Source organism: Marmota monax, unplaced genomic scaffold (assembly GCF_021218885.2).
Source record: "Marmota monax isolate L192 unplaced genomic scaffold, Marmota_monax_Labrador192_F-V1.1 WCK01_AAM20220418_F8-fsc00116, whole genome shotgun sequence".
Classification (NCBI taxonomy): domain Eukaryota; kingdom Metazoa; phylum Chordata; class Mammalia; order Rodentia; family Sciuridae; genus Marmota; species Marmota monax.
Window position 1 is genome coordinate 3,724,999 of NW_026695220.1, and position 11,548 is coordinate 3,736,546.

The 11,548-nt window shown below is 35.2% G+C and overlaps 1 pseudogene; it reads left to right on the forward strand.

The window, feature by feature from the left end:
* Positions 1 to 306: 306 nt before the first annotated feature.
* LOC124085086 (60 kDa heat shock protein, mitochondrial-like) lies at positions 307 to 2,333 on the forward strand (annotated as a pseudogene).
* The last annotated feature ends 9,215 nt before the right edge of the window (positions 2,334 to 11,548 follow it).

Consider the following 11,548-nt stretch of genomic DNA (forward strand, 5'->3'; position numbering starts at 1 on the left):
AGAGGTGTTGTATATGCCCATTTTTTTCTTTTCATTTTTCTTCTTTCATTTTTATTTCCCCCTCCAAATTTTACTATTTTAACATCCTGTATATATATATGTGTGTGTGTGTGTGTGTGTGTGAAAAATTGAAGGCATTCCCTCTAAAAACTGGAATAAGACAAGGATGCCCTCTTTCACCACTTCTATTCAACATAGTTCTTGAAACCCTGGCCAGAGCAATTAGACAAAAGAAATTAAAAGGATATGTAGCACTCACTCGCCACAGACGGTCTGCCTTGCCGCGTGCACTCCCTGCCAGACGCCCCGCAGAAATGCTTCAACTACCCACAGTCCTTCGTCAGATGAGACCAGTGTCTAGGGGACTGGCTCCTCATCTCACTCGGGCTTATGCCAAAGATGTAAAATTTGGTGCAGATGCCCGAGCCTTAATGCTTCAAGGTGTAGACCTTTTAGCTGTAGCTGTTACAATGGGGCCAAAGGGAAGAAAGGTAATTATTGAACAGAGTTGGGGAAGTCCCAAAGTAACAAAAGATGGTGTGACTGTTGCAAAGTCAATTGATTTAAAGAAAAATACAAAAAATATTGGAGCTAAACTTGTTCAAGATGTTGCCAATAATACAAATGAAGAGGCCAGGGATGGCACCACCACTGCTACTGTACTGGCACACTCTATTGCCAAAGAAGGCTTCGAGAAGATTAGCAAAGGTGCTAATCCAGTGGAAATCAGGAGAGGTGTGATGTTAGCTGTTGATGCTGTAATTGCTGAACTCAAAAAGCAGTCTAAACCTGTGACAACCCCTGAAGAAATTGCTCAGGTTGCTACCATTTCTGCAAATGGAGACAAAGAAATTGGCAACATTATTTCTGGTGCAATGCAAAAGGTTGGAAGAAAGGGTGTGATCACAGTAAAGGATGGAAAAACACTTGAGGATGAATTAGAAATTATTGAAGGCGTGAAGTTTGATAGAGGCTATATCTCTCCATACTTTATTAATACATCAAGAGGCAGAAATGTGAATTCCAGGATGCTTATGTTCTGTTGAGTGAAAAGAAAATTTCTAGCATCCAGTCCATTGTACCTGCTCTTGAAATTGCCAATGCTCACCACAAACCATTGGTCATAATTGCTGAAGATGTTGATGGAGAATCTCTAAGTACACTTGTTTTGAATAGGCTAAAAGTTGGTCTTCAGGTTGTGGCAGTTAAAGCTCCAGGTTTTGGTGACAACAGAAAGAACCAACTTAAAGATATGGCTATTGCTACTGGTGGTGCAGTGTTTGGTGAGGAGGTTTTGACCCTAAATATTGAAGATGTTCAGCCTCCATGATTTAGGAAAAGTTGGAGAAGTCATTGTCACCAAAGATGATGCCATGCTTTTGAAAGGAAAAGGTGATGAAGCTCAAATTGAAAAGCATATTCAAGAAATCACAGAGCAATTAGAAACCACAAATAGTGAATATGAAAAGGAAAAACTGAATGAACGACTGGCAAAACTTTCAGATGGAGTAGCTGGGCTGAAGGTTGGTGGGACAAGTAACGTTGAAGTGAATGAAAAGAAAGACAAAGTTACAGATGCCCTCAATGCTACAAGAGCTGCCGTTGAAGAAGACATTGTTCTGGGTGGGGGAATGTGCTCTGCTTCGGTGCATTCCAGCCTTGGACTCACTAACTCCAGCTAATGAGGATCAGAAAATTGGTATAGAAATCATTAAAAAAAAAAAACAACACTTAAAATTCCTGCAATGACCATTGCTAAGAATGCAGGTGTTGAAGGCTCTTTGATAGTTGAGAAAATTCTGCAGAGTTCCTCAGAAGTTGGCTATGATGCTATGCTTGGAGATTTTGTGAATATGGTAGAAAAAGGACTCATTGGTCCAACAAAGGTTTTAAGAACTGCCTTACTGGATGCTGCTGGTATTGCTTCTCTGTTAACTACAGCAGAAGTCATAGTCACAGAAATTCCTAAAGAAGAAAAGGACCCTGGAATGGGCACAATGGGTGGAATGGGAGGTGGTATGGGAGGTGGCATGTTCTAATTCTCAGAAAAGTGCTTTACCATTATTAATGAACTGTGACAGGAAGCTCAAGGCTAGGTTCCTCACCAATAACTTCAGAGAAGTCAGTTGAAGAGAATGACTGAAGAAAAGGCTGGTTGATGTTTAATAAAATCACTATAACCATCAGTTACTGGTTTCAGTTGATAGTATATAATGGTTTACTGCTGTCATTGTCTATGCCTACAGATAATTTATTTTGTATTTTTGAATAAAGACATTAGTACATTCCTGATACTGGGTGCAAGAGCCTTGTACCAATGCACTGCTTTCAACTTAAATCACAAGGCATTTACTACTATCCTGCTAAAACCAGGATTTTAGTGCTTGCCATAACCAGACGAGAAGTTCAGAAGCAGCCTTTCTGTGGAGAATAATTGTGTACAAACTAGAGAAATATCCAATTATGTGACAACCTTTGTGTAATAAAAATTTGTTTAAAGTTAAAAAAGGATATGTATAGGAAAAGAAGAACTGAAATTAGCACTATTTGCTGACAATATGATTCTATACCTAGAAAACCCAAAAAGCTCCACCAGAATACTTCTAGAACTAGTAAATGAATTCAGCAATGTAGCAGGATACAAAATCAACATGCATAAATCAAAGGCATTTCTGTATATCAGTGAAATATCCTCTAAGAGGGAAATGAGGAAAACTACCCCATTTACAATAGATTCAAAAAAAAAATAGGATACTTGGAAATCAACTTAACAAAAGAGGTGAAAGATCTATACAATGAAAACTACAGAACTCTAAAGAAGGAAATCAAACAAAACTTTAGAAGATGGAAAGATCCCCTTTGCTCTTGGATAGGCAGAATTAATATTATTAAAATGACCATACTTCCAAAAGTACTATACAGATTTAATGCAATTCTGATCAAAATCCCAATGACATTCCTCAAAGAAATAGAAAAATCAATCATGAAATTCATCTGGAAAAATAAGAGACCCAGAATAGCTAAAGCAATCCTTAGCAAGAAGAGTGAAGCAGGTGGCATCACTATACCAGACCTTAATCTATACTACAGAGGAATAGTAACAAAAACAGCATGGTATTGGCACCAAAACTGACTGGTAGACCAATGGTACAGAATAGAGGACACAGAGACTAACCCACAGAACTACAATTATCTTATATTAGACAAAGGTGTCAAGAACAGAGAAAAGGTAGCCTCTTCAACAAATGGTGCTGGGAAAACTGGAAATCCATATGTAGCAAAATGAAATTAAACCCCTATCTCTCACCATGCACAAAACTCAACTCAAAATGGATCAGGAATATAACCAGAAACCCTGCATCTAATAGAAGAAAAAGTAGGCCCTAATCTCTATCATGTGGGATTAGGCCCCAACTTCCTTAATAAGACACCTGTGGCACAAGAATTAAAATTAAGAATCAATAAATGGTATGGATTTAAACTAAAAAGTTTCTTCTCAGAAAAAGAAACAATCTGTGTGGTGAATAGAGAGCCTACATCTTGGGAGCAAATCTTTATCCCTTACACATCAGATAGAGCACTAATCTCTAGGGTATATAAAGAATTCAAAAAGCTTAAGCACCAAAAAACCAAATAACCCAATCAATAAATGGGCCAAGGAACTGAAAAGATACTTCTAAGAAGAGGATATACAATCAATCATCAAATATATGAAAAAATGTTCATCATTACTAGCAATTAGAGAAATGCAAATCAAAATCACTCTTAAGATATCATCTCACTCCAGTCAGAATGGCAGCTATTATGAAGACAAACAACAATAAATGTCGGCGAGGATGTGTTGGAAATGGTACGCTCATACATTGCTGGTGGAACTGCAAATTGGTGCAGCCAATATGGAAAGTAGTATGGAGATTCCTTGAAAAACTGGGAATAGAACCACCATTTGTCCCAGCTATCCCTCTCCTCGGTCTACACCCAAAGGTCTTAAAAACAGCATACTACAGGGACACAGCCACATCAATGTTTATAGCAGCACAATTCACAATAGCTAAACTGTGGAACCAACCCAGATGCCCTTCAATAGATGAATGGATACCAAAAAAAAAATGTGGCAATAAAAGAGAATAAAATCATAGCATTTGCTGGTAAATGGATGGCATTGGAGAAGATAATGCTAAGTGACGTTAGCCAATCCCCCCAAAAAGAATTACTGAATGTTTTCTCTGATATAAGGAGGCTGATTCATAGTGGGGTAGGGAGGAGGAGCATGAGAGGAATAGATAAACTCTAGATAGGGCAGAGGGATTGGAGGGGAAAGGAGAGAGCAAGAGGTTAGCAAGGATGGTAGAATGTGATGGACATTATTGTCCAAAGTACATGTAGTTTAAAACAATATGATTTTCAGCTCTAGAATTCTGATAATGAAGAGGGATAATGTGAATTATCATATAAGTCCTGTAAATGTCTTGGATTGAACTGTTGACTCCTGACTGTTTCGATTTCAATTACTCAACAACAAAGTCATAGTATAAATGCTTGCAGCTAAAATTCATCTTAATTTATATTACAGTCATTTTGAGTTATGCATTATTGGTTTTATGTCTTTAGAATTCATATGCAATTATAAAACAAATTTTTAAATTGTAAATTAATTAAAGGTAGATGTTATAGACAGTTGCCATCAAAATCCCTTCTCCCCATTTTTTTCATGGTAATAAGATCTCATTTAGGAATATATTCAGCCAGATGAAAACATTACTTCTCAGCTTTCTGCAGAAGTATAACTATCTAGGCCTGGGATAGCTCAAAAGTAGAACACTTTCCTAGCAAGTGTAAGGCTCTGGATTTGACACTCAACACAGCAAAAACAAAACAAAAAGTAAAACTGACTGTGTGTATCCAAGTTCTTACTAGTGGACTGTGCATGGAAGAGGAATGAGTGATTCCTGCATCTCTTGCCTTCAAGGAAAAATTGTTTTTCTTCCCCTCTTTCCTTTTTCTTCTGGCTGAAAATGGCTGCAACAACTTTGATGACCCATTTAGGGGACAAAAGAGCAGACCTGTCAGCATGAGACCTTGGCTGACTGCACTTCATGCTGTGCAGCCCACCTGCCTCCCTGAGCTGCTGACTGAAAAAGGAAAGATGTGCCCTTCGGTCTGACCCCATCCACTTGGGGGCCTTTGTTGCCACAGTTCAGTCCATACCCTAACTAATCTATGTCATCCCATAGTACCTTCCTAGTTACTGCAAAAGTTTAACTTATGAGTACTAGAAAAATAAAATCTTCTTTACTTTTAGTTGCAAATTCATCTAAGGGGTTACATACTCACATTCCACTACTATGCACAATTATTATGACACTCTCTTAACAAGGATATTTCAGCCTTCAAATTTATGAGATTTTTCAAAGGAAAAAAAAAATGAATTGATTATGTTGAAAAGCAAAAGATTATTCCTGAATCAGTGGTTGGAAGAGTTTAATGCTCTCAGTAAGATCACAGAGTAGTATGATAAACAGACAAATAATCTTGTATGAATTATGCATAAAGAGGAAAAAAGGCGAGAAACAATTGCCCTTTGGGTTTAAGATGTGTTGTAAGTGTTGCTGAGCTGCTGAAGTACTTTGTGGCAAAGCCATGTGCCTTATTTGATACCCTAAATCAAATGCATGATCTCAAGAAGAATAAAAAAAGACATCTAGTGCCTTAGGCAAGGAACCCATGTAGTTCCCCAGAACACCGTGCTTTGCCCTGAGAGTGAGAGCCCAGCCTCTCCCATCCTTCGGCACCTTGCCCTGTGTGGCTGTTGGAACACCTTAAACTGTTACAAGCTAAATTTAAACCAAATTAATGAAGAATTATTTCTTTTAAATAGGAAAGGCACAAATGTGTGTTCTTTTTTTTAATAAACTACAACAGATATGTAAATAAGATTTTAAGAAAAAAGAAGCTCATTTTTATATGACTCTCTGCATAGGTTATATCCATATTCTTTCTGCAGAGGCAATTTATTGAACTAGAGGGACATTCCTTTTCTGAAGCAGTTGCTCCCAACAACCCTAATGATTACATACTGAGACTTAAACTCAATTCAAGTGAATAGATTCGACCACTTGATAACTTTGAAAACATTACATTCCCTTATAACCAAGAGTATGGGGAGAATGGGGGTCGTTTTGATGTTATATTGATAAAATTGCATAAATCTTGGCATGTAGTATACATAGGACATCTGGGTTATTATTTTACTTATACAAATGGAAGACTCATACATACACTGTCTTGAACTTTGTTTTTCTAACATATCAGAGAGATATTTTTAAATCATCATATTCAGATTGGCCTCATCCTTTTGAATTAAACTCATGGTGTTCAATTTATACAGATTATCACTATTCATGTAATCAATGTTGACACTTAAGTAGTTCCCAATATTTGTTATTATAGATTATTGTACAGAAATACACATGTGTGTTGACAAATGATTTCAAATATAATCAATAGTGGTAAATTCCTAACCATGCATTTATTTATAGGGTTAAAAAATATATGCCTTTCTATTGCACAGATATTACAAATTTGCCCTTTAAAAAGTTCTCAGACACACACAATCACTCATACTAGTAATTCCAACCGCTTAAGAGGCTGAAGAAGAAGGATCACTTGAGCCCAGGAATTGAGGCCAGCCTAGAAACATAGTGGGATTCCTATCACCAAAAATAAATAAATAAATAAACAAGTTATCAGAAATATATCTCGCATAACTGACGCTCTTGCCAAACGTGGTTTTTATAAGCTCATTTCGCCCAAGATATGATTAATGGATTTTGTTCCTTTCATTTGCAGAGATTAAATTATGAGTGTGCCTTAGCATCTTTTTGTAGGTTTGTAGTTAGCTGCATTCCTTTTTTGAATGGCCATGCATGTCTTCTGCCTGCTTTACTGAAAGAAAGGAGCTTCTTATATATTAAAGAAAATGGACTTTGACATTTGTTTTTAATCTTTGTTCTTATTTTTCTTTTTGGCCTTTCCTTTAACTTTATAAGTGAACACACCAATCTTTTCCTGAAGATGTGTAGTTTTGTATCTCCCTCCACTTATATACTTTTTCATTAAAAGATCATTTTATAAAATTATTCTTATTATTCTTCTATACACAGTTTTTACATTTACTATTTTTTGAAATGGACATTAATTACCTAGAACTTGAGAAATATGATTCTCATATTACATAATTGATGCACTTATCTAAATGTACCAGCAGGTTTGGGCAGATAAACGTACCTAAGTGTATTGATGTGTTTAGACTGCCATAACAAAAATACCATAGACTGTAAGTAATTTATTCATATAAATTCCTATAACATCCATTAAGGCAGTACTAATATAATATAAAGTATCACTACTTCAATACCATGTTGTTTCAAAAAGATTAAGCAAGAAACATTTGTTTCTCACGGTTTTAGGAACTGTGAAGTTTAAGATATCAATGTGTTCTGTATCTGGTGAGGAACTCTCCTCTAGATCATAGACCATCATCTCCCTGTGTCATCAAATGACAGAAAAAGGGCAAGAAACTCTCTATTCCACTCAGAGAGCTCTACCATCATGACTTAGTCACCCCCAGAAGTCCCTGCCTCCTGAGGTGTCACATTCAGAGGTAAGACTTCAGCATTAGAATTTGTGGAGAACACAAAACATTCAGTCTAGTATGCTGTGTGGAAACATAAGAAAAAGACTTTACTAATCAACTAAGGGTTATTAGAGCTATATTCTGGGTCCCCTTTAAATATCTTGGTATTTTTTAAAGCTTCAAACTGCTACTTATACATATTTGAATAACAGATACTGTAAACCAAATGAAAAGATGATTTCTTACATCTTTACCAAAACACTCCTGACCACTGCCCTTAATGATCTAAAATATTACACATGGAGCTTCCCCAAATCAAATAGGGTTAAGTGATACTTAATTTCCTACAGGCCTTTTTTCTTTTATTCTTAAGTTAGTGATCTTTGGCAAACAAAGACAATATAATTCAGCTTATGACAGGAAACAGATGTTCAAGCCCACAGAAATTAAAATTAAGTGCTTCAAACAGCTAAAATTTTATGGCCAGATATATTATTTATATTTCCCCAAAGTAACAATAAAATTGATATGTTTCAGAACTCTTTGGGAAGATGTAAGTAGTTTATTCATATAAATTCCTATAACATCCATTAATGTAGTACTAATATAAAGTATCATTACTTCAAGAGAAAAGCATAGGCCAATTTTATGTATCATTTACACTATATAGTACAAAAATATTTTAAAAATCACATATGCAGATTTGTGCATGAAAGAAAATTATATAACTAAGGTAGGGGGACTGATTTTAATCAATAGGGGATTCTGCTGTTTGGAGAGACCTACCAGTAATGCGAGCTTTCAGCATACACAAAATTGAACATGTACATGTTCTCTAGAGATTTACCTGAACTTGAAAACTCTAAAACAACCACATTTGTGTCACATTCGTGCTGTTTCAAAAAGATTTTCTGTCCAATAACATAAAATGAACAGACTGCTAAATTCTCATTTATTTTCCTTTTTCTTTCCTGCTTTCTCTCCTTCTTTCCCTGGTAAGCAGATATTCATGTTTTCACATATATGCATCAATCTGAGCCCCAGCTAGTGAGTCAGTACAAAGACCTAGGGGCTTGTAGTTGTGATGGTGAATTTCTCACTGTAGTTCTGGTTCGAGCAGATGCCAGCCTAGCAGCTATCTGTAGCCATTAAGGACACAAAGAGAAAAATAACCACCAATGGCTGTTGGGAAAAGCCTCATGATCTGCCAGCTGTTGTACTTCAAATGCTGCCGAAATATGAGGACAGGAGGGATAACATGAGCAAAACTCAACCATGGTGTTAGCGGGTGCCATAGGAAGAAGTTCTGTTTGAACCAGCTGGGAAAGGGCTTACACAGAGGGATATAGCAATTTTCTTTCAGAAAATGATAACTTCCATATCCTTGAAAATTAAATAAGATATGCCAAATTGGCCAAATCTCCAAGTTGCTCTCTAAATTCTGTATTTGTAGTAAGCTATCCATTATACTGGATAATGTTAATATATCATGTATTGCATGACTTGTTTTACTAGGATTATATCTCGTATACTTTTAATCAGTGATTTTTTTTTCCTACTGATTAACATTTCCTGATAACTGAATTGCTGGAGGGGGGGAAGTGTCATTGTCTAGCTTCTTTAAACTGTAGGACGTAATCTAATGCTTCAAAATGTATCAGTCTGTCCAGGTTAAAAGCTCCACAAATGCATATTCATATTTTGACACTTTAGCACTGTCCACAAGGACACCAAAACTCAATTCTAGTCAAAATTTAACCAACTATTTTATAAAATTTTTGAAATCATTTTTGTCTTCTTGTAAAAACTGCTTTGAGAAATAGCAAATTACGTTCAAACATTTTGTAAATGTTATAAAATTCTGATATATCTTTTGCTTTGTAATCAACATGTAAATTATTCCATAATCTCACTTTTAAAAAATATATTTAAACCATTTTAAGTAACCCATCAATTCATAATTGGCAAAATAAGTATTGATTTGATCAAATAACTGATCATTTAAAGAATACATAATTTCATTGAATGATTAAAGAGTAAGTACACCAATAGAATATTACTCAGCCTTAGAGAAGAATGAAATTACAGCATTCACAGGTAAATGGATGGAGCTGGAGAATATTATGCTAAGTGAAATAAGCCAGTCCCAAAAAAACAAAGGCTGAATGTTCTCTCTGATACACTGATGCTGATTCATATGGGTGTGGCTAGGGAAGAATGGAGGAACTTTAGATTAGGCAGAGGGCAGTGAGGAGAGGGGGATGGGTGTGGAAGTGGGAAGGATGGTGAAATGAGATGGGCATTATTACCCCATGTGCATGTATGATTGCACAACCTGTGTGGTTCTGCATCTTGTACAGCCAGAGGAATGAGAAGTTGTGTTCCATTTCTGTTCAATATGTCAAAATGCATTCTGCTGTCATGTATAACTAATTATAACAAATTTTAAAAAGAAAGAAAGAAATGCAAAAAAATGTGACTGCACTAACAGACTGAATTCATCAAAGTAGTAAAATAAATTGAGAAATAAAGAACAAGTCTAGAGACATGGATAATTTGCAGTATTTAGTACAGCAATCCCTGAATTTTAAGAATCTTTCATTTCATAACACAGTTTACTGGGCTTCCTTACTAAAATTCTAATAAAATTGTTTTCTTCTGTAATTATTTTTTCTGTAACATTATATTCAATCTTTAAATTCCTCATCCCTGTGCATCTTGTTAATCAACAGCATCATGTTTCACCAGGTATTTAATCTCAGGGAGCCAAACTCTTCTCACTACTTGGAAGTTAAAGTGGTTGAATTTGGTTTGCTCTAAAAAGGCTTTCACTCTGAAATTGTGGTGTTCTCTTCCTTTTTTGGATCTATAATTATGGAAATGTTTTGTCTTCCACTTAAATCAAGTTTGTTTTTCAAGATTATTTCATAAAACATACAGAAAATTTTCACTTTTTTCTATCATTTGCAATAATTTAAATACTGAACTATGTCTCTAACATAGAATGGCACAACACAATATCCATCAAAGCTTCAGTTTCACTCCTTTTAACATCAGATTGAATCTAGTTTGAAGACAGTATTAAAAAAAAGAGCAATGACATTGGCCCAGGATCTTCTACAGCCTTAGAGCAATAAGCAAGTAATAAATTATTTTCCTTAGAAAAATGTTCTATTCCCTCAATAGAATACAATTGTACATCTATTTATACTTCTGTGGAAAAAACGTACCATCACTTTAGATTTGTCCATTTGGAACTAAAATCAGAACATAATTGTGCTATAAAGAAAACTCAATACAAAAACAGGAAGTAAAGTAGAATCTTAGCCATGTACTTAAAATGTTTAAAAATTTAGATAAATCACTAAAATTTTTTTTTAATTTTTTTTAGTTGTTGTTGGACACAATACCTTTATATTTTTATGTGGTGCTGAGGATTGAACCCAGTGCCTCACACGTGTGAGGCAGGTGCTCTACTAATGAGCTATAGCCCCAACCCACTAAAATATTTTTTTAAATCAGTTTAATTATACTGTAGCTACAATTATTTTGCATGCCATTCAGTTAAAAATTCAGCTTTAGGATCAAAGTAGATATTGAATCAATACTTTATGCAAAATCCATTAATTACAATGAGACTAAAAATATTAAAAAACAAAAATTAAACTTGTAGAATTCATTCCACAGACAACATAAAGGTATATATAAAATAATAATAGACATGTACCTTCGTTACTTGGTAAAAGCTGAAGTAAATGTTTTTAAAAAGAAAGGCACTTATACATATTGTTCCATTTATTGATGGGAAATTTTATGAGATGTGAAGGGAATTCTCTATAAGGATTCTTTATGTCCTCTACACTGGCTCTGTACTGTGTCCTGTCACATGATCACTACATTCCATATGAATAT